Here is a 27,180-nt window from a genome sequence, read left to right as displayed (position 1 = left end):
TTTGGATCTTAACTTATATTTATATAATCTCATATGAATTAAATAATTATTGTCATATGCATTTGGATTATGGTGGATTTAATCATTTGTCATAATTTAAATTCAAAATAAATCAAATATATGTGGTGTCATCTTCACCAATAATGAAACTAATGATGCTAGCTGTGGGATAGTCTGCTTGGGTGTTGACGTGGCATGAATTTGTGACGTTCCTACATCACTGAATATGGTGCAATATGGAATTTTTTCTCGTAGCGTGTGACATTAATCGATTGTCACAAAAGTAACAACTTGATGATGTTCTAGAGAACGTCACTGACGGTCCTATATCCAGTGACGTTATTTTGCACGCGCCGTCACTAGGAGTAATCTGTGACGGGGATTCCGTGACGATCCTTGTGACGCCCATAAAACGTCACTTAGGGGTAATTTGTGACGTTATTAGCTATTCGATGACATTCTGTGTCTCGTCATAGTGACCCTAAGGGATGTATATATGGAGGAAGAGGAGGGAATTTCGTGAGCCTTGGAGGGGTCCGAAACCAACTCTATCTCTTGTTTCCCCACACATACGAACTCTAAAAACAGCCTATACTCAAGTATACTGAAATTACATGGGTCTGGCCCAATAATAAGGTGACGCAACACTTATCATAGCCTCTAGATAAAATTTATGAAGTGTCATATATTTCGTCCAAGGCTTCATACACTCATTATGGTGGCTTCAAAGTCCTAAAATCATCACTTGTAACCCCGTTCTTGTTCCCCTGCGCATGCCATCATCCCCATCCTTGATCTTGCTCCAATGTTCATCCTTCTTGTCCAGGCTAGGCCCTTCATTTGTAAGCAAGACAAATGTATCCAATTTAGGCAGGATCATATTCTCATGAACATTAGAATCATTACCAAGAAATGAAAGTGCCTGGTAATTTAATTGGCGTGCGCGAGCTCTAGTAATTGGTCCAATATGTATAGCAGTAGGGGCTGTGGGTGTAACAATGGTATTGATGTCTTCGTCACACTTTCATATTGCTCTACCCGCCCCATACCCTACCCATTGCCATCCTTACTCTTGGAGGATGACGGCGTCGGCTCGTCCCTCTCGCTCTCTCGTAGCGACAAATCCTCGCTTGTGGTCGTGGATCGAAGTCGTTTAGCTAATCGGGCATGTAGAAAAGGCCCGGTGAATGAGAGGACTCAGACTTTTTCTGTGGAGCAGCTGCCTTTAGGACATTCGGCCCAGTAAAAAGAACGTTCAATAAAGGTCGGGACATAGATCAGATCTGACGGCCAAGATTTTCAAAATCATTCCTAGAAACCTGAGAAGGCTCGAAATTGGTTCAGTTTTACTGTCCTAAATAAAACACCGGACACCAAGTTCTGGCTTTTTGATTTGTGCAACACATTAAGCGACGTCAAGTTTGTTGAGATCCTTGTTACATTGTGGTCCATCTGGTATGCACGACGCCGGGCCATTCACGAGAATAAATTCCAAAGTCCCCTATCAACGCATCTCTTCATCAACAGGTATATTTTCATATATTCGGGAAATAAGGTGCTATGATTTTATGTCAAACAAGAGCAGTCGGGCATGTACTTGCAGCGCATCAGCAGTGGTGTTTGAAGGCCTGAACCGTTTTCTTTTTATGAGTAGAAGGGCTGAAACGTTGGAAGCCTAGGCCTGCGGAGAAGCGCTAGCACTGGTCCAAGATCTCCAATTATAAAAGCTTCAAGTTTTTTCTTCGGGTAAAAGAAATTATATTAGTGAATGGTTTGGCCACATAGGCTTACAATCTCATCAAGACTAAAACCTGAGCGCAACCAGACAGTTGCACATGGAGAAGAACGTCCCAACTGGGCAAGTCTATGGCAAACAACGTTTCGATCACGAGATATAGCAACAATTTTAAGCTCTCTGTCTCCTTGGAGTAAAAGCTTGATTTCAACGATCAAAGCCGCCACAGTTGATCTATTAGAAAAGCTTCAAGTTTCTTCTGACCGTCTGGGAGTCAAGGAGATCGAGTCGGCAAATAATTTTGGAGTTCACTGTATGATTTTCACGGAAATTAGATCTCCGAGATCCTTTTTTCTGGCTTGCACCCACTATCAGAAACTGTACTTTTCCTGTAGGTGACGAATTTTCCTGTGAGGCCCGAAGCCCACCACAGGAATATAAATTTTCCTGACGGGCTAAATTTGGCTCCCAGGAAAATTGACTATTTTCCTGAGAGTCCAGCCCACAGGAAAAATATCTGAGGCCCAGCCCGCCATTTCACCACCGCGAAACGGGCTCTGGTGCCGGAAATTCTTACCTCCCGCGTTTTTTTCGCTTTGGCGCCTCAAATGAAACTTCCGCCGATTTTCCTGTGTGTATGGGCCTACAGGAAAAAAGGCCCATCCAGATGAATAGAATCCCTAGACCACCAATTCCCCACTTCGTCCCATCTCTCCATCTCACATCTGCTCCATGGCCGCCGCCCTCCTCAAACTTCCTGGCCGGCGCCGCCGCCCTAAATCGTTCCGGCGCCGCTCGCCCTCCACTCTCCCGACCTCCACTACTGGTCGTCTCTCACCTCCACCACCGCCGCCCGGGTCAACCTGCATCCGCCACCGACGCCCACCTTTAATGTCTGTGACTTCCACCGTCGCTTGCCTGCAGCTCCGACCCTTGCTGCATCCCACCTTCGTCGGACCACTCCGCCCAACACGGCTTCCCTGGACGCGATGATTGTACCCCGTGCTCCCTGCTCCAGATCTGGGTAAGTCTGTTGTTGCACATCCAGTAAACTGCCTGCTCCTCCTCGTCTGACGTGACAGCAGCGGCCTCCTCCTCTCCGTTTTGTCCAAGCCAGTTGATCCATTTTTCTGTGGTAAGTCCAACCATGGTCATCCAAATAACGAAGTCAGGATCTTTAGTTGTTCATACAATTTATGTAGAATCTAGATCTGAGGGCATCCGGATCTTGATTTCCTTCTTTTGCTGGCTCATTGGTGAAAAGAGTAGGCTTGTGAGTGGGAAAATAAGGGTCCCTTTGCATCTGTTTTCAGTATGTTGATTTGTTCAATTTTCAATTTGCTAGAAAGAGTTTTGTTCTCTCACATATCTCAAAATTTTAGGACCTACAATTGGTTGTGTTATTAGCACTGATGTTAGCTAATATAATTGAGAAACTGAAAAGCTTCTTGTATCATTGCTAGATATGTACTTTTAGAATATGTACCGCATATAAAGATGAGGCCTATAGCTGCTTTCTCAGTGGTATTTATGTATTTATGTACATTTGAAAAACTTTATGAGCTAATTGTAGTATAATGTCTTGAAATCAGATGTCAAATATTTACTCTTTTTTCATGCTTGATTTCTTGTAGCTTGAATCTGCCATATCAAGGATCCTTTGTTGAAGCTGCAGCCACACTGGTACAACTTCTATATATCGCCTCCCTTCACAAATAATTTTGGCAGTAAACGTTCAATTTTAGAAGCAAGTTAGGCATATTTTAGTTAGCAATGTAAGTAATTATTTGCATAGTTGTGCCACTCTCTTTTAGGTTTTGTTTCTCATCTTTAGAAGTCTTTGTAGTGGAAGGAAGGGCAAGGCAAAACCTGTCTCAGGTACCTCTCACACTTTGGAAATATACATACTTGCCTTTATGTGGCAATTATCTCTCAAGTTGTTACCTTATTATTTGTTGCTGTCCTTATTTATTTGGCAAATTACTTATTTATGATGAGGTAGTGTAAATTGTTTTGAAACTATACACCATCTATCCCTGATGCTAACTCAGTCTCTCCTCATATGCACAGCGCCACTAATCCATTCCTCTAATCTTCTCCTGAACACATATTTGGTCGCAGGTACCTTGTTGTTTGGAACATGTCATCCCTTGAGCTCGGCACCTGTTCGCATATGCCCTGTTCGAAGAGTGAGTCAGTGCGTGTCCGTGCTCTGTTTTACGCGCGCGCGTGTGTGTGTTTTGGTTCAGGTGCAAGCCCATGGATGCTGAAGACTATGAGGAGTACATACCTCTTCTTTATGAAGTTCTCGCAGGTCAGCAACATGAGGTGATTAATGCACATGCATATCTATCTGATTTGTGTGTTACTTCCATCATGTATCTAGACTGGCAGTCATATTCCTCAGTTACTCAAGGGTGTATGGCATGCTGGATCTTCTTTGAGGGCATGATTTAGCTCAGGTCTTCTTGTCCAGTCTTTGGCTCTTGTGCATTGAATCTGGAGCCATTGTTTGCCCAACGTCTACCTAACCCCATTAATTTATTTTACTTCCTTGAATTACAATCTTCACCCATCATGTTAGTTTAGATGAAGCTGAATTTACTATATATCTAAAATTAGGGGATTATGCAATCTCTTAAGTTCTTGCCTTCTTGGTCATCTTTTTAGATAAACTGTTATTCCGCTGGCTACAAGTATACTCTGCTTTTCCAGAAATCTTTAGTCTTGTTCTGAACAAAATCATCTATTCTTGATTGGAATCTTGAGATTGCACATTTTTCATCAGGGCAAAAAGGGCAGGACCTCGTTAAGAATGTCGTCCTAGTGGGCACAAGGTCGAACATGAAGCTACCAGTGAGTATTGTTTAATCCTATCCATTATTTTATAAAGCACCAAGATGTAGTATAACATCTAATGATTGCATTGCTGCCATATGCCATATCTAAGATTTACAAAGAAAAACTAAATGAACATCCTTTTTTAGTCCTTGATTAGCTAAATTATCATCAAGTGGACCAGATTATCTTTTGGAGCCACTTTAAAATATAAAATATATGTTTCATGGGGCTGTAGGATATATTGTATAGATATGCTAAAAGATGAAACTTGAAAGAGTTAAGCGGATAACAACTCATATGGTGAAAGATGTTGGTCATCATCTCCTTCTCTTTCCAATATTATTCCCGTTACTTGTGTACATGACTTTGCAGGGAACACCGAGTTATCCTCTGTTAGCTTGGAGGATGGTGCTATGGGCGACCACGTCGGCAATGGCAACAGCGAAGGCAACAATGATGTTGAGAACATGGTGGTAGCCTAAGGTGACTTAGAAACTTATGAAGGTGTAGATGATGCTCCAGATCATGAACCAGTGGACTTAGAAACATGAGTCTTGTTGTTTTGGGTGGCGGTGGCATGTATGCGTACAACTGACATGTTACTGCTGTCGAGCAAATAAAACAACAGCAATTAAAATTTTCAGATGTCATCTACCAGATGTTCAATCATGCATGGATACGTGCTATGTATATACTGGTTTTGGATGCTTGTACGAAGATATGATGTGGATTTTCACTTAATGGGATCATACGTGGACCATTGATATGTGCTAATAAATTTGTAATTATAGAAGGATATGGATTTGTCAGATACATGCTCAACATTGATCCTAAAGAAAGAAAAATACATGCTCAACATAATTCATTTTCCTGCGTGCCATTTTCCCTGTAGGCTGGCCGTCACAATAAGTCTACCTATAAACCTGACGGCATCAAGATTTTCCTGAGGGTAGCCGACAGGAATAACCGTCAGGAAAATAATTCCTGTCGGCTGGCCGTCAGGCATTAAAAGATTTCCCTGTCGTTTTATTCCTGGCGAAATTTTCCTGTCGGGTACAGTCAGGAAATATTTTCCTGACGGGATTTGGCTTTTTCCTGTGGGTTCTTAGCCGTGGGGAAAAGTCTGTTTTCTGGTAGTGACCTTTAGCCATGAGCAGCGTAGCAGTAATGGAGTCGTATAGATTAGCTAAAATGGGCTCAACCCTAGATGTTGGGCGTCATATGTGGCTTCTCGCGCCTCCAGATCATTTATGTATCCCTGAACCTTTGGTATCTAATAAAGCTACGCTGTTTATCTAAAAAAACTGAATATATAAGTTGTATATGTGGTCTTGGAGATCTTGGGCCGAGACCAAGACGAGTTATCAACCAAAGCATGATGGGACATTTAAATACATTACAACTGAGCACTTTTCCTGCCCTCTCGGACCATTAGCGTTTTCAGCCGTCGGATCATCAACTTGGGGCATTCTCAATCGTCAGATTTGTTGTGAATCGCACTAATCAGGCTTAGTTCACTGTTATCAAGCACGAACCGTCTTGGGCTGCTGCTCTGGCCGTTTTTTTCGGCGTCCCTGGTGAAATTCGGCCCAATGGGCTTTTAGTATCCTTCCTACGTGGTTTACCTTATAAAAATAAAATTTGTCGATTCTTTCAGCAACCGCTTCGCATTGCGGCCACCATGGGCAACTTTCGCGTGGCGGCCGACGCTTGGCGCCGGTGGCTCGCATCGGGGGGTCGGCTTGCCGAGCGACTCCGCCGGGCGCTGGGCGGTGACAGGTGCATCTAACCGTCCGTCAGGTCGCGTCACTGGGAATTCAATGGAGCAGTGGCGGAACAGCGAACCTTCGGTTGTTGTTTGGAGTTGAATCGCCGTCAATTGATTGAGGAAGTAAATCAGGGTCTATTAAATGTCAATCGATGCGCGCACTCTCCGTTGGCTGATAATTGAAGGTCAGTTACCAATGTCGATTCACCTCTTCCTCCCGTCCACGGGGGTCCATATAATATCCATCGTCCTGCTGCTCCTTCCTCACTCCCCTCACTTACGCAGAACCTTCTCTGGCAGCCATAGGAGAAATATAGATCGGTAATTCATCTTTACTGTTCTTCTTGTTGTCCCTTGTTCATACCTCCCCATTCCCCCTAATTATTCATCTAATGATGCTAGATTTTCTTTTTGATACTGTTCTCTGTACTACAAAATTAATGCATGTTCTCTATCTTGACAGATTTGATATCGGTTCTGCTAGATTGGCTGGTTCTGCTAGATTAGAAGTTTTAGGGACTAACCATTTGGAAGATGAGACACTGTTTTGAACTTCAATGATTTGTTGCCTGAGAGTATAATGTTTCAGTCCCCGCATTTGGCAGTTGCCCAGATTGGTAATGCTATCACTTGTTGGTTTGCTGCAGTATTCTCTGCTAAAGTGCAGAGTTTAACTTAGAGTAATCACTAATCCTTGTAATCTCTTGCTATGTTAAGGCATCCGTGCTTCAAACATGACTATGCTCAGTTATCTTTGAAATTTCTTTCAAATGCTTAGTGGTGTATTAATTCTCTCATGTTCCTAGCTTTCTAGAAATGTATGATATATGCAGATTCATCATATGCAATAGTAGCTACAGGTGCTCGCTGTATGGCGCTGACACACATAACTGAATTGTACAGCTGCACTGAACACTATCCGGAAGCTTAGAATTTGTGAGGTTTTGTTGTTGCAAAGAAAGAAATGTGCCTGCACCACCTCTAATTTTCTGGATGCCACAGCAGTGTCCAACCATATAAATTTTCTTGTACATTCTATACTTTTTATCACTGTATCTATTCGATAGTCACTTTTACATGGGGTGTCAATGGATCCAGGTAGCAGTTGTCGATCATCACATGAGTCGCTAACAAATGAGCGTTACATGTGAATATATCCGTACAGGATTAGCATTCTGTACGATGTGTTCCATGGGAACAAAACTGCTCTTGCTTACCTGAAAATAAAATGATGACGGATGTAGGAAGGAGGTACACCCGTCAGTCTATTGGAAGCAGAAGTTCACTAAGCAGGAGTAGAAGTTGGCATAGCTATGTTATATCTGTAATGCGGACAGCATATATACTTCGGCATATGGTTGTCTTCTGCTACATGAGTTGCCAATTAAGATATTCACCAGCTGGGCATCGTTACGATTTTGTTGGAATAATTTTTTATGACCGATTTACTGCAGTTATTATAGTATTCCATACATTACTGAAAAAATAATCCATACATTTTCTTCTTTGCCTCTCTTGTTTCCTCCTTCTTCCGTTGTTTAGAACCACAAAATCAAACTGGTACCAATCTTCTTACCATCTAACATAATCCTACAAAAACTAATAATCAACTTATAACTTATACATGATTGCAATATTACCCTTAGTTATATCACACCATCAAGCTACTACATTTACATATAGTTGCATCCATCATAATATTATAGTGCCAAAATAGATGGGCGTAGCAACGCGCGCCTACAACGGTCTAGTGTATATCATGTAAGCACATACTTCCTCTGTCCTAAAATAAGTGTCTGAGGCTTAGTACAAAGTTGAGATACTTATTTTGGGACCGACGGAGTAATAAATTGGCTACTACTCCCTCCGATTCATAATAAATTGAGTACAAGTTGCGTTTTGCAAAGACTACATAGGCATACAACTTAATAAGCTACTCCACCAGTTGGCCATTGCATTGTAAATGTTACGAATCACAAAGTGCAAGGTGCCTCATAAGGGAAGATCGATGCAGACAACTCGCGTCAAGTCTAGTTGAAGTTGAAGACCTAATGTTCCACTTGATATTGATCATCCACAATGTCAATATGGTGCCCTTTTTCCTTTTTTGCACCAAGAAACAAATAAAGGCAAGTGCTTGTCCCAGGGTTTTTGGGGTCACCCTTACGCTTTTCTCCAAGGATCCCCAAGGCAAGTGCTTCCAAAGCTTTTGCACTTGGAGGTCTGTTCCTGGTTCCATGCCTCCGAGACTTCACCTGTGAAGCTAGATCAGGTTGCAGGCTAGAAGGTTGTCCTGTTGCCTCTGAAACATCATGGACACAATCGCTGTTTGAAATGGCAAGGCCTTCCTCAGCCTTCATGTAACCATGATCGTCTGATGAAGCGACACATACCCTCGTGCTTGTCTTATCATCTAGTGATGTCTCCGGTTTAACCAAAATAGTAACCTGCGCCCCTTTGGTAACTTGCCTCAGCGGTTCTGATCTTTGAACGAACTTCAGGAACCACCTCGACCTTGCACTCAGATGACTTGTCCTCGTTTAAACTGGACACATTCACCTTCTCGTTTGATCTGTCAGTGGTACAAGAGTTTGATGCAACCGTTATCTGCTCGCATGGCTTCTCCTTCGTGGAATATCTCGCAATTATTTTAGTCCGAAAATTTTCACTGACATCAGCTGCAGTTGGTTTTGTTGAAGTCCACAGCGGCTTGATTTTCTTTCTCTCTAAACCATGTCCTTTTGAGAAAGAAAAGCTGTGCTGACTGGTCTGATCATTGCTACAGCTGGATAAGCTTCTGTGCTTTGACACTGGGGTTAAATACTTGAGCCTTTCAGTTTTTGTTTTGGGACCAAAGAGGCATGTCATATCAGTTTTTTCAATACTGCCATTAGAAGAATGGCCATTGACTGGAAAACTCGAGGATGGTGCAGCCAACATGTTTTGCAATGAATTGACTTGGTTTTCTTTGCCTGCATGGCATACTGAAACTATTTCGGCATCATCCACATCAGCTGTAACTTGTCGACAATCTGCCTGGTCATCTGATGATTGATCTTCCGCATCTTGCTCCTCTGAAGAACTGACACTCACAGTATTATAAGAATGACGTGAAGGACCAAAATGGACATTTACATCAGGTGGTAATTTCCTCAGCTCTCTGACTCTGAAGGGCTCTTCCCCTTGGACCAAGGTAGTATCGATAATTGTGAACTTTGGAAGCTCCTGATATCCATCCAAAGGACCATCATGGTTCAGACTCATGTCTGTAGCATATCCACACTGCTCAGCAGTAACACCATTGTCCGCTCCGCCAACTTCTACCTCAAGAAGAACGGGATCCGCCGCAACTCGCTTAAGAACATCGCTGACAGAATCAAAATAATGAGTGCCTTTAGTGAGTTTCCTTCTTGAGAATTTTTTGATACCTGGCACAAGAAACACAAGGCAATTCTTAGTTGTTCTGACATCTTTTGACTGCTCTGAACGCCACCCTCTTGCAAGCAAACGGGGCCAGACAGCTTCCCAGAAAAGTTCATTAGATCTTGTCTTGCTTATTCTGAAACCACCTGTTAAGAACTTAATTATATCTTCCGAAGCAAGCAAGGAACAATCTTTGCCTGTAGGCATGTCAGGGTGAACAGAAAGAGCTTGGTTTGGTTTAGATCGGTCCAGAACATATCCAGTCAAATCATGCTTCCCTTTACCAATTCCAACAGCCTCCACAAAAGCTTCTGTTCCAACAGAGGATTTTATAGCCAAGACAAGATCCTCTAAAGATGCTTGTCCGGCGTTGAAAGATTTGAAAATCTGCAACAGACGAAAGCAATACAATTCCTGGTAAAAACAAAGCAATATAATGCATATGGAAATGGATGATGAAAGAATAGATTTGTTTTTTGGCTTTGGATCAACACGATTTCACTCGTTTATTTGTCCTGGGAATAACGGATTAAACAATACCAAGTACATAATTAAAGCTAGAAAAATAAGAAGAAATCAGGACAGCCAAATGGATTAAACAATACCAAGCACCTGCAATGGCTTTGGTTTTCAGGTTTCAGGTTCATAATCGTAACTGACCATCTATATAAACTGCATCAGAGTAGTCAGATATACTGATATACAAGTGAAGTAGAGCACTAAACAGACTCAGCTGCCTGAACTATGGAGATTTGGAGTAGTATAAAATGAAGAAAAATCTAGATCAAACGTGCTATTTTGAACAATGCAAGTGGAACCAAAAGCTCGAACTAGAGATAATCTCAAAAGAGAAGATTTTAAAACTCGAGAACTGGGGAAAACGGAATTGATGACTTCAATGGATTGGTTCCCTACTTCCCTTCAAAGACATACATGCAATGGCATCTTTAAAGAATAACCATATGTGCAGCACCAGCAACAACTCTTCGACATCAACAGAGAGAAAAAAAGAAAAATACACCAGAAGAAAAGTGACAAAGACAAGTGAGAGATTTTTTTTTAATATTGCACATCAAAATTAGAAAATTGAGTAGTACATATCAATTGGACTTTGCACAAACCGTTCCTTCGGACAATCTAAGTTAAAAGAGAAATGAGGAAAACAAATCTAGCCACAGAAGGACATAGTGAATGCTAGAATGTACACAAAAAAGTGTTCAAAGTGAGAGTCAAACTGACAGAACTCATCTGATCGTGGGGATAATTTCATATTGTTCCCTTTCACTAATTAACCAGCAAACGAAAACTAAAGGCAAAAGAGATCAAAATTATTTCTATGGCCTACATTTGCAATGTACCTCGACCAATGAATCATGAACTCCTTCCAGGATTACATATTTCAAACGAGATATAATCTCCTGCTGCCGCCAACCTGTAAAGACGCGTTCCCCAATAATGCATCTCATAGTTCTTGCTTTTCTGCAGTCCGACCATCTTTTATAAGCATTTATTTTGTAGAACATTCCATAGTAGTATGAGAGTACATCCCCAACGGTCTTATTACCAAGAAACCTGCTCAACAGGCTTAGATTTTTGCCAAAAATGTAGAGCCCGAGAATAAAACATTCTGCCTCAGTACCACTCCAAAGCGAACTGGGCAAACCAGGCAATGGAGTAAATTGCTCGATTTCCCCTTGCTGGGTCAACGACTTATTGATAAAACCTGGACCTTCTTGAGTAGAGAATGGAGCCAAGTTCTCATCATGTGCTTGATTGATGCAAGATTCTATCTGATTAACAGGCAGCATTGAATGTTGATCCTGGTATGTTGAATCATGGGCATTTGTATTATTTCTGATTGGGTAAATTGAGGTCACCTGACTATCCTCGCCTTGGTCGCTAGCTCTTGCTTCGGATTCTGAAGAATGCTGCCTTCGCAAATCGTCCTCCTTATGGACTTCACTTGGTACCCACATGATTGGTATAGCTAACCCAATCATACCAGGGTAATCATAACCAAGTACGATGCTTTCTGGTGTGCTGGTCATGAGCCGATGGCGCTCAACCTCTGTGGACAGATTGGGGATTTCTGCCTGGTATTCACTTCCAATGTGTGGACATACAGGTGCTTTGTCATATATCACATCTGAAGCAATAGAAGCTTCTAAAGATGGTTGGTTTTCACCATTGTCTTTGAGTTCAAGTGACTCCATCTACCAAAATCAGAAGAAAAAAAAGTAATTTGTTGAGATAGATCACATATTTAAATTGATTAAGAAAACATGTATATAATCAACATTAGTAACTACAATGGCTTGTTTTTAAGTATATGAGCCAGAAGGGTACGTCGTTAACAGATCTCATTCAGGACATTGGTGAGAGAAAACAGCTATTCAAAAGAAATTCAACACATGAAATTTTTGAGGCCTGGGTACTTCTATTAGAGTTCTTGTATACTAGCTTAATCGTGTGATGCATCACTATTATACCTTCAGCGATAGAACACCACACTCAACAGGAAAGTATTGAGCAGAAATAGTTTACTACATACAGGATGAGCAACTTTGGCGGAAATATGTAACACACGTCCAGAGTTCAACTTAGGCCCCATAAGTAACCCACGTCCATCAAATCCACCTCACAAGACTGAGGACGAAATGCTTTCACAAAAGTGGTTAAGTTTTGAGAGGCACACAAAATAATTTGCAAAATGCTAGTTCACGGCAAGCTCCCAGCGATGATATTAAAGATAAAATGCAACTGTAAGCAGGACAACATGGACCATCAAACTGTGACCTTCCAAGCTCCAAAAGTCAACAAAGCCTAGTGAGCGAGCAAATTATAATTTACATGGCAAAAAAAGAGTGTAAACACGAAGTTGGAAGCAAATAAAGGCAATGCATATCATATTGTATAACCACTGCTGAGGAGGACATGACTCACAATTGTAGAATGCTTAAAAAAAAAAGCAAAACTGTTAAACGGTCACTTGTGTGTGTGCAACGTTAAGTCTGTAAACTGAGTCTTCTCCTAGATATTAGGATCTAGCAACGCTCATGGCCTGCGTGCCACTTTTCCAGGAGCACTTGCTCTCGCCCTTCGGGGTATATGTATACACATTGTAACTCTATTGATTCAGTGAATACAGAAACAATCTCTCCAACTTGGTATCAGTTACCAGGCGCCCCATGGCCGCGACCTCCTCCTCCACCGCCGCCGCCACGAGCTCTGCCACCTCCCCCGGCGATCTCTCGTCCTCTTCCACGGCGCCTGCCGCGGCCTCCTCCACTGCTTCCTCCCCGCCGTTCGTTTTCGGCACCTCCCCCTCTCTCCTCAACGGCACCACTCCCGCAGCCGGCACCCAGTTTGCCCCTCTGTTCAACGCCGGCGTTCCCCCTGCTCCTCCGGCGCCCGCTCCCCGCCTTCCCATCTTCCAGGACCATATCACCAACCACACCAAGTTTCTTCTCAACCCCGCAGATCACAACTATCACAAATGGAAGACCTTCTTCCTCATGGTTCTCGTCCGCTACGGCGTCTCCTACCTCATCGAACATCCGCCGCCGCCAAATGCTTCCGCCACCTACCTCGAGCTCGATGCTCATGTCGTTCTCTGGATCTACGCCACCCTTTCGGACACCATGTGTGATCACGTCGTCCGCACCACGACCACCTTCGCCCTCTGCAACAAGATCCGCGACTACTTCCTTGCCAATCGCGCCGCTCGCTTCATGATCCTCAACCGCAAGTACCGCAACCTCAAGCAGGGCGACCTGTCCGTCTCCGAGTACGCTCGCCGGATGAAGCTCCTCACCGACGCCCTCGCCGACATCGACCGCGCCGTCACCGAGGTGGATCTCACCACCCAATTTCTCCACGGCCTCGACAAGCGGCTCGACACGATCAGGGTAGTCCTTGGTGACCAGGACCTGCCCTTCGACACCGTCCTCTCTCGGGTCGTCCTGGCCGAGGAATCCCAGGAGCATCGCGCGGCCGAAGAGAGCGCCTCCGCGTTCGCACTGACGGGTGGCAGTGCCTCTGCTGCCGGCTCCAGCACGAGCGGCCGTGCCCCGACGGATCGTACGGATCGCTCCTCCACTAGTGCTCCGGCCGCTCCTCCCCAGCCGCTCCCGCACCCTGGCCGTGGATGCGGTGACCGCGACGGTGGTGACCGTGGTGGCCGTGGCCGTGGCCGTGGCCGTGGGCGCGGCGACAACACTGGACGCGGCCACGCCGCTCCTCCCCTGGCGTCGCCCTTCACCGGCTACTTCGCGCCCTACGGGATGGCGATCCCCTACCCGCGCCCGGGCTCTCACGCGCAGGCTTATCCGCTCCTCCCCGCCCCGCTGGCGCCCGCCACTCCGTTCCACCAGCACCCTCCCTCGTCATGGGAACACGCGGCCATGCTCAACGCCGCCTATAGCAATGGTGGTTTCCCCTCCGCTCCCGTGCCCGAGTGGTACTTCGACAGCGGCGCGTCATCTCATGTCACCGGCAATAAAGGTAACCTCACCCGGTCTAGTTATTCTTTAAAGCACGTTCCTTCTAGCATCTTGGTTGGCAATGGGCACCACTTACCTGTCGCGGCTACTGGCTCCACCTCTCTTCCTCCCAATGACTTTCGCCTTACCGACGTTCTCGTTTCTCCTCATGTTGTCACTAGCTTAATTTTTGTTCGTCGTTTTACTAAAGACAATTCTTGCTCAGTTGAATTTTACCCTTGCGGTTTTCTTGTGAAGGATCTTCGAACTTGGAGGGTTCTCATGATCTCCGTTAGCAACGGTGACCTATATCCATTCTACGGCAATAACCATGCTCCACCGCCGGCATTCACCATCTCCACGTCGGATCTGTGGCACCGTCGACTTGGGCACCCCGGCGCACACTCCATGTGCATCTTCTTAGGGTATCCCCTCGAACACAAGGGCTACAGGTGCTACGACTTATCCACACGGTGCATTATTGTGTCAAGGCACGTCATTTTTGATGAACACTCATTTCCTTATACCCCGCCCACAGCACCGGCTCCAGAGTCACCGTCCGCACCCGATCCGCTCGCCTGCACCCGATCCTTAGCAGATCTCTCGGATTCGCCGCCCCCAACAACCTCGTACGGGCCCCACACCCCACCACCCCCGCCACCCCACCAACCGCGCGCCCCCGCTTCCACCTGCGGCCAATCCACTGCCGACCCCACCTCCACTCCCCATTCCGCGGCGTGCACCTCCTCGTCCGGATCTGCCTCGCCTGCTGCGCCCCCTCCCCACCAACCACCCACGCTGCATCCACCTCGCCCCCCGTGCCTGTCGGCTCTGCCTCACCTGCCGCCTCGTCGCCCACGCCTGTCGGCTGCCCCACCGCATCTGTTGGAAATATGCCCTAGAGGCAATAATAAAAGCATTATTATTATATTTCCTTATTCATGATAATTGTCTTTATTCATGCTATAATTGTGTTATCCGGAAATCATAATACATGTGTGAATAGCAGACACCAACATGTCCCTAGTAAGCCTCTAGTTGACTAGCTCGTTGATCAACAGATAGTCATGGTTTCCTGACTATGGACATTGGATGTCATTGATAACGAGATCACATCATTAGGAGAATGATGTGATGGACAAGACCCAATCCTAAACATAGCACAAGATCGTATAGTTCGTTTGCTAGAGTTTTCCAATGTCAAAGTATCTTTTCCTTAGACCATGAGATCGTGTAACTCCCGGATACCGTAGGAGTGCTTTGGGTATACCAAACGTCACAACGTAACTGGGTGACTATAAAGGTAGACTACGGGTATCTCCGAAAGTGTCTGTTGGGTTAACATGGATCAAGACTGGGATTTGTCACTTCGTATGACGGAGAGGTATCACTGGGCCCACTCGGTAATGCATCATCATAATGAGCTCAAAGTGACCAAGTGTCTGGTCACAGGATCATGCATTACGGTACGAGTAAAGTGACTTGCCGGTAACGAGATTGAACGAGGTATTGGGATACCGACGATCGAATCTCAGGCAAGTAACATATCGATTGACAAAGGGAATTGCATACGGGGTTGATTGAATCCTCGACATCGTGGTTCATCCGATGAGATCATCGTGGAGCATGTGGGAGCCAACATGGGTATCCAGATCCCGCTGTTGGTTATTGACCGGAGAGTCGTCTCGGTCATGTCTGCTTGTCTCCCGAACCCGTAGGGTCTACACACTTAAGGTTCGGTGACGCTAGGGTTGTGAAGATATGTATATGCAGTAACCCGAATGTTGTTCGGAGTCCCGGATGAGATCCCGAACGTCACGAGGAGTTCCGGAATAGTCCGGAGGTAAAGAATTATATATAGGAAGTGTTGTTTCGGCCATCGGGACAAGTTTCGGGGTCACCGGTATTGTACCGGGACCACCGGAAGGGTCCCGGGGGTCCACCGGGTGGGACCACCTATCCCGGGGGGCCCCATGGGCTGAAGTGGGAGGGAACCCAGCCCATAGTGGGCTGGGGCACCACCCCAAGGGCCCATGCGGCTAGGGTTGGGGGAAACCCTAAAGGGGGGCGCCCCCTTGCTTGGGGGCAAGCCCCCCCACCCTAGGCCGCCGCCCCCCCTAGTAGATGCCATCTACTAGGGCCGGCGCCCCCCCTGGCACCCCTATATATAGTGGGGGAGAGGAGGGACTTTATACCTTAGCCCCTGGCGCCTCCCTCTCTCCTCGTTACGTCTCTCCCTCGTAGTATAGGCGAAGCCCTGCTACTGTAACGCCCTGCATCCACCACCACGCCGTCGTGCTGCTGGATCTTCATCAACCTCTCCTCTTCCCTTGCTGGATCAAGAAGGAGGAGACGTCTCCCGTCCCGTACGTGTGTTGAACGCGGAGGTGCCGTCCGTTCGGCGCTTGGTCATCGGTGATTTGGATCACGTCGTGTACGACTACATCATCACCGTTCTTTGAACGCTTCCGCACGCCATCTACAAAGGTATGTAGATGCATCCGATGGCTCGTTGCTAGATGAACTCCTAGATGGATCTTGGTGAAACGAGTAGGAAAATTTTTGTTTTCTGCAACGTTCCCCAACAGTGGCATCATGAGCTAGGTCTATGCGTAGTTCTTCTTGCGCGAGTAGAACACAATTTGTTGTGGGCGTAGATTTGTCAACTTTCTTGCCGTTACTAGTCTTTTCTTGCTTCAGCGGTATTGTGGGATGAAGCGGCCCGGACCAACCTTACACGTACGCTTACGTGAGACCGGTTCCACCGACTAACATGCACTAGTTGCATAAGGTGGCTGGCGGGTGTCTGTCTCTCCCACTTTAGTTGGAGCGGATTCGATGAACAGGGTCCTTATGAAGGGTAAATAGAAGTTGACAAATCACGTTGTGGCTTTAACGTAGGTAAGAAGACGTTCTTGCTAGAACCCTAATTCAGCCACGTAAAACCTGCAACAACAATTAGAGGACGTCTAACTTATTTTTGCAGCAAGTGGTTTGTGATATGATATGGCCAAAGTTGTGATGAATGATGAATGATCTATATGTGATGTATGAGATGTTCATGCTATTGTAATAGGATTCACGACTTGCATGTCGATGAGTATGACAACCGGCAGGAGCCATAGGAGTTGTCTTTATTCTTTTATATGACCTGCGTGTCATTGAGAAACGCCATGTAAATTACTTTACTTTATTGCTAAACGCGTTAGCCATAGTAGTAGAAGTAATAGTTGGCGAGCAACTTCATGGAGACACGATGATGGAGATCATGATGATGGAGATCATGGTGTCAAGCCGGTGACAAGATGATCATGGAGCCCCAAGATGGAGATCAAAGGAGCTATGTGATATTGGCCATATCATGTCACGTCTATTATTTGATTGCATGTGATGTTTATCATGTTTTTTGCATCTTGTTTACTTAGAACGACGGTAGTAAATAAGATGATCCCTCATAACAATTTCAAGAAGTGTTCTCCCCTAACTGTGCACCGTTGCTAAAGTTCGTCGTTTCTAAGCACGCCGTGATGATCGGGTGTGATGGATCCTTACGTTCACATACAACGGGTGTTGACGAGCCTAGCATGTACAGACATGGCCTCGGAACACATGCAAAACACTTAGGGTTAACTTGACGAGCCTAGCATGTACAGACATGGCCTCGGAACACAGAAGACCGAAAGGTCGAGCATGAGTCGTATAGAAGATACGATCAACATGAAGATGTTCACCGACATTGACTAGTCCGTCTCACGTGATGATCGGATACGGTCTAGTTAACCCGGATCATGTAATACTTAGATGACTAGAGGGATGTCTAATATAAGTGGGAGTTCATTAATAATTTGATTAGATGAACTTAATTATCATGAACTTAGTCTAAATATATTTTACACTATGTCTTGTAGATCAAATGGCCCACGTAGTCCTCAACTTCAACGCGTTCCTAGAGAAAACCAAGCTGAAAGACGATGGCAGCAACTATACGGACTGGGTCCGGAACCTGAGGATCATCCTCATAGCTGCCAAGAAAGATTATGTCCTACAAGCACCGCTAGGTGATCCACCCGTCCCACAGAACCAAGACGTTATGAACGCTTGGCAGACACGTGTTGACGACTACTCCCTCGTTCAGTGCGGAATGCTTTACAGCTTAGAGCCGGGGCTCCAAAAGCGTTTTGAGAGACATGGAGCATATGAGATGTTCGAAGAGCTGAAAATGGTTTTTCAAGCTCATGCCCGGATCGAGAGATATGAAGTCTCCGATAAGTTCTTCAGCTGTAAGATGGAGGAAAATAGTTCTGTCAGTGAGCACATACTCACCATGTCTGGGTTACATAACCGCTTGTCTCAGCTGGGAGTTAATCTCCCGGATGACGCGGTCATTGACAGAATCCTCCAGTCGCTTCCACCTAGCTACAAGAGCTTTGTGATGAACTTCAACATGCAGGGGATGCAAAAGACCATTCCTGAATTGTTCTCAATGCTGAAATCAGCGGAGGTAGAAGTCAAGAAGGAACATCAAGTGTTGATGGTCAATAAAACCACTAAGTTCAAGAAAGGCAAGGGTAAAAAGAACTCCAAGAAGGACGGCAAGGAAGTTGCCGCGCCCGGCAAGCAAGCTGCCGGGAAGAAGCCAAAGAATGGACCCAAGCCTGAGACAGAGTGCTTTTATTGCAAAGGGAAGGGTCACTGGAAACGGAACTGCCCCAAGTACTTAGCGGACAAGAAGGCCGGCAAAACGAAAGGTATATGTGATATACATGTAATTGATATGTACCTTACCAGTACTCGTAGTGACTCCTGGGTATTTGATACCGGTGCCGTTGCTCATATTTGTAACTCACAGCAGGAGCTGCGGAATAAACGGAGACTGGCGAAGGACGAGGTGACGATGCGCGTCGGGAATGGTTCCAAGGTTGATGTGATCGCCGTCGGCACGCTGCCTCTACATTTACCTACGGGATTAGTTTTAAACCTCAATAACTGTTATTTAGTGCCAGCTTTGAGCATGAACATTGTATCGGGATCTCGTTTAATACGAGATGGCTACTCATTTAAATCTGAGAATAATGGTTGTTCCATTTATATGAGAGATATGTTTTATGGTCATGCTCCTATGGTAAATGGTTTATTCTTAATGAATCTCGAGCGTATTGCTACACATATTCATAGTGTGAGTACCAAAAGATGTAAGGTTGATAATGATAGTACCACATACTTGTGGCACTGCCGCCTTGGTCACATAGGTGTCAAACGCATGAAGAAGCTCCATACAGATGGACTTTTGGAGTCTCTTGATTATGCATCATTTGACACATGCGAACCATGCCTTATGGGTAAAATGACCAAGACTCCGTTCTCAGGAACAATGGAGCGAGCAACCAACTTATTGGAGATCATACATACTGATGTGTGCGGTCCAATGAGTGTTGAGGCTCGCGGTGGTTATCGTTATGTTCTCACCCTCACTGATGACTTGAGTAGATATGGGTATGTCTACTTAATGAAACACAAGTCTGAAACCTTTGAAAAGTTCAAGGAATTTCAGAGTGAGGTTGAGAATCAACGTGACAGGAAAATCAAGTTTCTACGATCAGATCGTGGAGGAGAATACTTGAGTCACGAATTTGGCACACACTTAAGAAAATGTGGAATAGTTTCACAACTCACGCCGCCTGGAACACCTCAGCGTAACGGTGTGTCCGAACGTCGTAATCGCACTCTATTGGATATGGTGCGGTCTATGATGTCTCTTACCGATTTACCGCTATCTTTTTGGGGCTATGCTTTAGAGACTGCCGCATTCACTTTAAATAGGGCACCGTCGAAATCCGTTGAGACGACACCGTATGAATTATGGTTTGGGAAGAAACCTAAGCTGTCGTTTCTAAAAGTTTGGGGATGCGATGCTTATGTGAAGAAACTTCAACCTGAGAAGCTCGAACCCAAGTCGGAAAAATGCGTCTTCATAGGATACCCAAAAGAAACTATTGGGTACACCTTCTACCTCAGATCCGAAGGCAAGATCTTTGTTGCCAAGAATGGATCCTTTCTAGAGAAAGAGTTTCTCTCGAAAGAAGTAAGTGGGAGGAAAGTAGAGCTTGATGAAGTATTACCTCTTGAACCGGTAAATGGCGCAACTCAAGAAAATGTTCCTGAGGTGCCTGCACCGACTAGAGAGGAAGTTAATAATAATGATCAAGATACTTCTGATCAAGCTCCTACTGAAATTCGAAGGTCCACAAGGACACGTTCCGCACCAGAGTGGTACGGCAACCCTGTCTTGGAAATCATGTTGTTAGACAACGGTGAACCTTCGAACTATGAAGAAGCGATAGCGGGCCCGGATTCCGAAAAATGGCTGGAAGCCATGAAATCCGAGATAGGATCCATGTATGAAAACGAAGTATGGACTTTGACTGACTTGCCCGTTGAACGGCGAGCCATAGAAAATAAATGGATCTTTAAGAGGAAGACTGACGCGGATGGTAATGTGACCATCTATAAAGCTAGGCTTGTCGCTAAGGGTTATCGACAAGTTCAAGGGGTTGACTACGATGAGACTTTCTCACCGGTAGCGAAGCTGAAGTCCGTCCGAATCATGTTAGCAATTGCCACATTTTATGATTATGAAATTTGGCAAATGGACGTCAAAACGACATTCCTTAATGGTTTCCTTAAGGAAGAATTGTATATGATGCAGCCGGAAGGTTTTGTCGATCCTAAGAATGCTGACAAGGTGTGCAAGCTCCAACGCTCGATTTATGGGCTGGTGCAAGCATTTCGGAGTTGGAACATTCGCTTTGATGAGGTGATCAAAGCGTTTGGGTTTACGCAGACTTATGGAGAAGCCTGCGTTTACAAGAAAGTGAGTGGGAGCTCTGTAGCATTTCTCATATTATATGTAGATGACATACTATTGATGGGAAATGATATAGAACTCTTGGACAGCATCAAGGCCTACTTGAATAAGAGTTTTTCAATGAAGGACCTTGGAGAAGCTGCTTATATATTAGGCATCAAAATCTATAGAGATAGATCAAGACGCCTCATAGGTCTTTCACAAAGCACATACCTTGATAAGATATTGAAGAAGTTCAATATGGATCATTCTAAGAAGGGGTTCTTACCTGTATTACAAGGTGTGAAATTGAGCTCAGCTCAATGTCCGACCACGGCAGAAGATATAGAAGAGATGAGTGTCATCCCCTATGCCTCAGCCATAGGTTCTATTATGTATGCCATGCTGTGTACCAGACCTGATGTAAACCTTGCCGTAAGTTTGGTAGGAAGGTACCAAAGTAATCCCGGCAAGGAACACTGGACAGCGGTCAAGAATATCCTGAAGTACCTGAAAAGGACTAAGGAAATGTTTCTCGTTTATGGAGGTGACGAAGAGCTCGTCGTAAAGGGTTACGTCGACGCTAGCTTCGACACAGATCTGGATGACTCTAAGTCACAAACCGGATACGTGTATATGTTGAATTGTGGAGCAGTGAGCTGGTGCAGCTGCAAGCAGAGCGTCGTGGCGGGATCTACATGTGAAGCGGAGTACATGGCAGCCTCGGAGGCAGCACATGAAGCAATATGGGTGAAGGAGTTCATCACCGACCTAGGAGTCATACCCAATGCGTCGGGGCCAATCAAACTCTTTTGTGACAACACTGGAGCTATTGCACTTGCCAAGGAGCCCAGGTTTCACAAGAAGATAAGGCACATCAAGCGTCGCTTCAACTCCATTCGTGAAAATGTTCAAGATGGAGACATAGAGATTTGTAAAGTACATACGGACCTGAATGTAGCAGATCCGTTGACTAAACCTCTCCCTAGGGCAAAACATGATCAACACCAGAATTCCATGGGTGTTCGATTCATCACAATGTAACTAGATTATTGACTCTAGTGCAAGTGGGAGACTGTTGAAAATATGCCCTAGAGGCAATAATGAAAGCATTATTATTATATTTCCTTATTCATGATAATTGTCTTTATTCATGCTATAATTGTGTTATCCGGAAATCGTAATACATGGGTGAATAGCAGACACCAACATGTCCCTAGTAAGCCTCTAGTTGACTAGCTCGTTGATCAACAGATAGTCATGGTTTCCTGACTATGGACATTGGATGTCATTGATAACGAGATCACATCATTAGGAAAATGATGTGATGGACAAGACCCAATCCTAAACATAGCACAAGATCGTATAGTTCATTTGCTAGAGTTTTCCAATGTCAAAGTATCTTTTCCTTAGACCATGAGATCGTGTAGCTCCCGGATACCGTAGGAGTGCTTTGGGTATACCAAACGTCACAACGTAACTGGGTGACTATAAAGGTAGACTACGGGTATCTCCGAAAGTGTGTGTTGGGTTAACATGGATCAAGACTGGGATTTGTCACTCCGTATGACGGAGAGGTATCACTGGGCCCACTCGGTAATGCATCATCATAATGAGCTCAAAGTGACCAAGTGTCTGGTCACAGGATCATGCATTACGGTACGAGTAAAGTGACTTGCCGGTAACGAGATTGAACGAGGTATTGGGATACCGACGATCGAATCTCAGGCAAGTAACATATCGATTGACAAAGGGAATTGCATACGGGGTTGATTGAATCCTCGACATCGTGGTTCATCCGATGAGATCATCGTGGAGCATGTGGGAGCCAACATGGGTATCCAGATCCCGCTGTTGGTTATTGACCGGAGAGTCGTCTCGGTCATGTCTGCTTGTCTCCCGAACCCGTAGGGTCTACACACTTAAGGTTCGGTGACGCTAGGGTTGTGAAGATATGTATATGCAGTAACCCGAATGTTGTTCGGAGTCCCGGATGAGATCCCGGACGTCACGAGGAGTTCCAGAATAGTCCGGAGGTAAGGAATTATATATAGGAAGTGTTGTTTCGGCCATCGGGACAAGTTTCGGGGTCACCGGTATTGTACCGGGACCACCGGAAGGGTCCCGGGGGTCCATCGGGTGGGGCCACCTATCCCGGGGGGCCCCATGGGCTGAAGTGGGAGGGAACCCAGCCCATAGTGGGCTGGGGCGCCACCCCAAGGGCCCATGCGGCTAGGGTTGGGGGAAACCCTAAAGGGGGGCGCCCCCTTGCTTGGGGGCAAGCCCCCCCACCCTAGGCCGCCGCCCCCCTAGTAGATGCCATCTACTAGGGCCGGCGCCCCCCTGGCACCCCTATATATAGTGGGGGAGAGGAGGGACTTTATACCTTAGCCCCTGGCGCCTCCCTCTCTCCCCGTTACGTCTCTCCCTCGTAGTATAGGCGAAGCCCTGCTACTGTGACGCCCTGCATTCACCACCACGCCGTCGTCCTGCTGGATCTTCATCAACCTCTCCTCTTCCCTTGCTGGATCAAGAAGGAGGAGACGTCTCCCGTCCCGTACGTGTGTTGAACGCGGAGGTGCCGTCCGTTCGGCGCTTGGTCATCGGTAATTTGGATCACGTCGTGTACGACTACATCATCACCGTTCTTTGAACGCTTCCGCACGCCATCTACAAAGGTATGTAGATGCATCCGATGGCTCGTTGCTAGATGAACTCCTAGATGGATCTTGGTGAAACGAGTAGGAAAATTTTTGTTTTCTGCAACGTTCCCCAACAGCATCTTCCTCGGGATCTGAGGCATGCACAACCACTCCCCCTCCGCCACGACTACCACGCCATGCACAACCAGCTCAGCCCCCAAGTAATTCCCATACGATGACAACCCGGGCCAAACGCGGCTACTGCATGCCTCGCCGCCTCTTTCTTGCTGATGCATCTACCACACCACTCTCTCCTATCCCTCCAACGTACAAATCAGCCCTCAAGGACCCAAATTGGCGGCAAGCTATGCAAGAAGAGTATCATGCTTTAATTAATAACTTCACTTGGTCTTTGGTGCCTAAGCCTGCAGGTGTCAACATTGTTACAGGGAAGTGGATTTTTCGCCATAAGTTTCACACGGATGGATCTTTGGCTCGTTACAAAGCTCGGTGGGCCGTCCGGGGGTTCACTCAGCAAGAGGGCGTGGACTATGATGAGACATTCAGTCCGGTCGTCAAACCGGCCACTATCCGTGTGGTACTCAGTCTTGCCACCTCTCACTCGTGGCCAATTCACCAACTGGACGTCAAAAATGCATTTCTACATGGTGATCTAAAGGAGACTGTCTACTGCTCCCAACCGGCTGATTTTGTTGATTCTTCTCACCCGGATCATGTGTGCCTCCTCAACAAGTCTCTCTATGGCTTGAAACAAGCCCCTCGGACGTGGTTTTTTCGGTTCAAGGCATTCTTGTTGTCTATTGGGTTTTGTGCTTCCAAGAGTGACTCGTCGTTATTCATCCGCCACTATGGACACACCATTGCATACCTTCTGGTTTATGTGGATGATATCATCCTCACCGCCAACACTGCCGCCACCCTTCACTCCATCATCGCCTCTCTCAAGAAGGAATTCTCCATGTCGGACCTTGGTGAGTTACATCATTTCCTTGGCATCAATGTTACTCCCAATTCCTCCGGTTTGTTCCTCTGCCAACAACAGTATACACTTGAGGTCCTTCACCATGCCAACATGCTACATTGCAAACCTGTGTCCACACCTGTTGACACCTCCTCCAAATTATCCATCCACGATGGTACACCGCTTTCCAACCCCACATACTACCGCAGCTTGGCCGGTGCACTGCAATACCTCACCCTCACTCGCCCAGACATCTCCTATGCCGTTCAACAGGTTTGCCTGTTCATGCATGAGCCACGCGACACTCATATGCAGTTAGTGAAACGCATCCTGCGGTATCTCCAAGGCACCTCTCATTACGGTATTCAGCTCTACAAGTCACCCGCACATGATCTCATTGCCTATACAGACGCTGATTGGGCCGGGTGCCCTGATACTCGCAAGTCCACCTCTGGTTTCTGCGTTTTTCTTGGCAACAACATCATTTCTTGGTCTTCGAAGCACCAACCCACTGTCTCAAGATCCAGTGCCGAAGCTGAGTACAGGGGTGTCGCAAATTGTGTTGCTGAGTCCTGCTGGCTACGACAACTCTTGCATGATCTCAAGTGTCCCCCCACAAGAGCAACCGTGGTCTATTGTGATAATGTCAGCGCCACCTACCTCGCCTCCAACCCAGTTCAACATCAACGAACGAAGCACATTGAGATTGATCTCCATTTCGTCCGGGATCGTGTGGCTCTCAAGTGTTTCACGAGTTCCGTGCCAGCCTGAACGTCCTACCCAACGGAGTTCCGGCTGAGGGGGGGTGGGGGTGTGTGTGTGTGTGTTAAACGGTCACTTGTATGTGTGTAACGTTAAGTCTGTAAACTGAGTCTTCTCCTAGATATTAGGATCTAGCAACGCTCATGGCATGCGTGCCACTTTTCCAGGAGCACTTGCTCTCTCCCTGCGGGGTATATATATACACATTGTAACTCTATTGATTCAGTGAATACAGAAACAATCTCTCCAACTAAAACTGCAGTCGTCGCAGATTGAACCACCCAATATAAGTAGCACTGCCAATTACTTATCGGGCATCAAGCAGGGAACAATGACAACAACCTACCGTCAACCTAGGCGGTGTGTAACTCTCAATCGCTCGCCACAGGCTTACAGCACCCAAATCTGGGCCACCATGGCGAGCGAATCCGTACTTCCAAGACCCCGACACTTGCGTTCTTCAAATCTCATGCCCAGTACCAACATACACTGCCAGCCACCCCATCAAACTCATGGGGAACCTCCCGCACAAGGCCGGGAGCAAAGCCACGGGCCTCCCCGGCATGGAGCAGCGAAGCGGAGAACCCCGGGCCGCGCTAACCAAATCCTGAAATCCAGGCTCTCCAACGAGGCGCGTCCGCACGGACACACGCTAAGCAAACCTAAAAATCTTTGCGATCACGGAAGGGAAGCGCCCGCGGCCGAAGCACGGCACCGCAACGAGGACGCAAGACGCGCCACCAAACAGCAACGGCTTCATCCTAAGCGGAGAAGAAATGTAAAGATTGGAGGAGGGAGCAGGGAAGCGAGGAAAACCTTAATCTCCATGCAGGCGAGGCTCCGCCGCGGCGCTCGTGGCGAAGCCTTCGTAGCTCCGAGCACGCGGGCCCTCCGATTCTCTTGTCGCGCCCGGGAAACGGACGACGCCGGCCAGACAAACAACAGAATCTGCAGGTCCCACGGGAAGAGCCGCTTCGGGATTGAGCGGCGGTTGCGGGAGCCGAGCGCGCGACCAGCAGAGAGCAGCTGCACGCCGCCGGGAGTAGAGTACGGTGAGGGCCTGCCGTCTGGGCGCGGTGGTGGTTCGGAGAGGAGGCAGAGACGGAGAGAGAGAGGCGAGTCGGGCTTTAAAGACACGAACAAGAGAAAGAAAGAACAGAACGGCGACAGCGACACGGAGATTGGTGGTGTGGTGTGGACAAGGTAGACGAGGAAATTGCTAGCCGGGCTGGGCCGGCGATGGGCCATCTGATTGTTTTTATGCACTCAAAATAAAAATAAAAATAGATACTAGAACTTTATTTATGAATCTTTCCCTAATCTTTATCTTTACCTATAATAATAAAGCAAATTGGTTTTCTTTCGTCCATCATGGTATTTTTTAGAAAAGTCCTTCTATTTTAGAGAATTCAATCCGCAGTCCTGTTTTAAGTGAAAACGAATTGTTATTTTTATATTTTACACAAAAGTCTCCGTCTTTTCTTGAAATCAACCCGCCATCCGGTTTAAGTCACACCCAAACCGTTATTTTACATTTTTTTGAAAACCCCCCCTGATGTTTTAGGTAATTCATCCGCAGATCATATTTAAGTCAAACAAATGCTTTTTAAAATCATCCATATCTTATAAACCGTAACTCCGATTTGAACACGTTATATATGAAATTTGATTAAAAAATATGTAGAATATGAATATGAGATTA

The 27,180-nt window shown here is 46.1% G+C and overlaps 1 long non-coding RNA gene and 2 pseudogenes across 4 annotated transcripts; 2 read left to right on the top strand and 1 right to left on the bottom strand.

The window, feature by feature from the left end:
- The first annotated feature begins 2,404 nt into the window (after positions 1 to 2,404).
- Positions 2,405 to 5,266, top strand: LOC147975858 (uncharacterized). 3 transcript variants are annotated; one of them, XR_015601143.1, is made up of 4 exons: positions 2,405 to 2,870; positions 3,370 to 4,063; positions 4,524 to 4,591; positions 4,949 to 5,266. It is a non-coding gene; the product is annotated as an uncharacterized LOC147975858 (long non-coding RNA). The 3 variants fall into 3 exon arrangements; XR_015601142.1 differs by having other exon boundaries at positions 3,370 to 4,049; positions 4,524 to 5,266; XR_015601141.1 differs by having other exon boundaries at positions 4,524 to 5,266.
- Positions 5,267 to 8,147: 2,881 nt separating this feature from the next.
- LOC125551731 (uncharacterized) lies at positions 8,148 to 26,726 on the bottom strand (annotated as a pseudogene). The gene is made up of 4 exons (XR_015602263.1): positions 26,295 to 26,726; positions 11,645 to 11,980; positions 11,126 to 11,557; positions 8,148 to 10,154 (listed from the first exon to the last, which is right to left on the bottom strand). The product of XR_015602263.1 is annotated as an uncharacterized LOC125551731 (transcript).
- On the top strand, positions 11,993 to 14,435 carry LOC147975857 (uncharacterized; annotated as a pseudogene).
- Positions 26,727 to 27,180: the final 454 nt, after the last annotated feature.

Source organism: Triticum urartu, chromosome 4A (assembly GCF_056163025.1).
Source record: "Triticum urartu cultivar PI428250 chromosome 4A, HENAU_Tu73, whole genome shotgun sequence".
Classification (NCBI taxonomy): Eukaryota; Viridiplantae; Streptophyta; class Magnoliopsida; order Poales; family Poaceae; genus Triticum; species Triticum urartu.
This window is presented reverse-complemented; position numbering and strand designations above follow the sequence as displayed.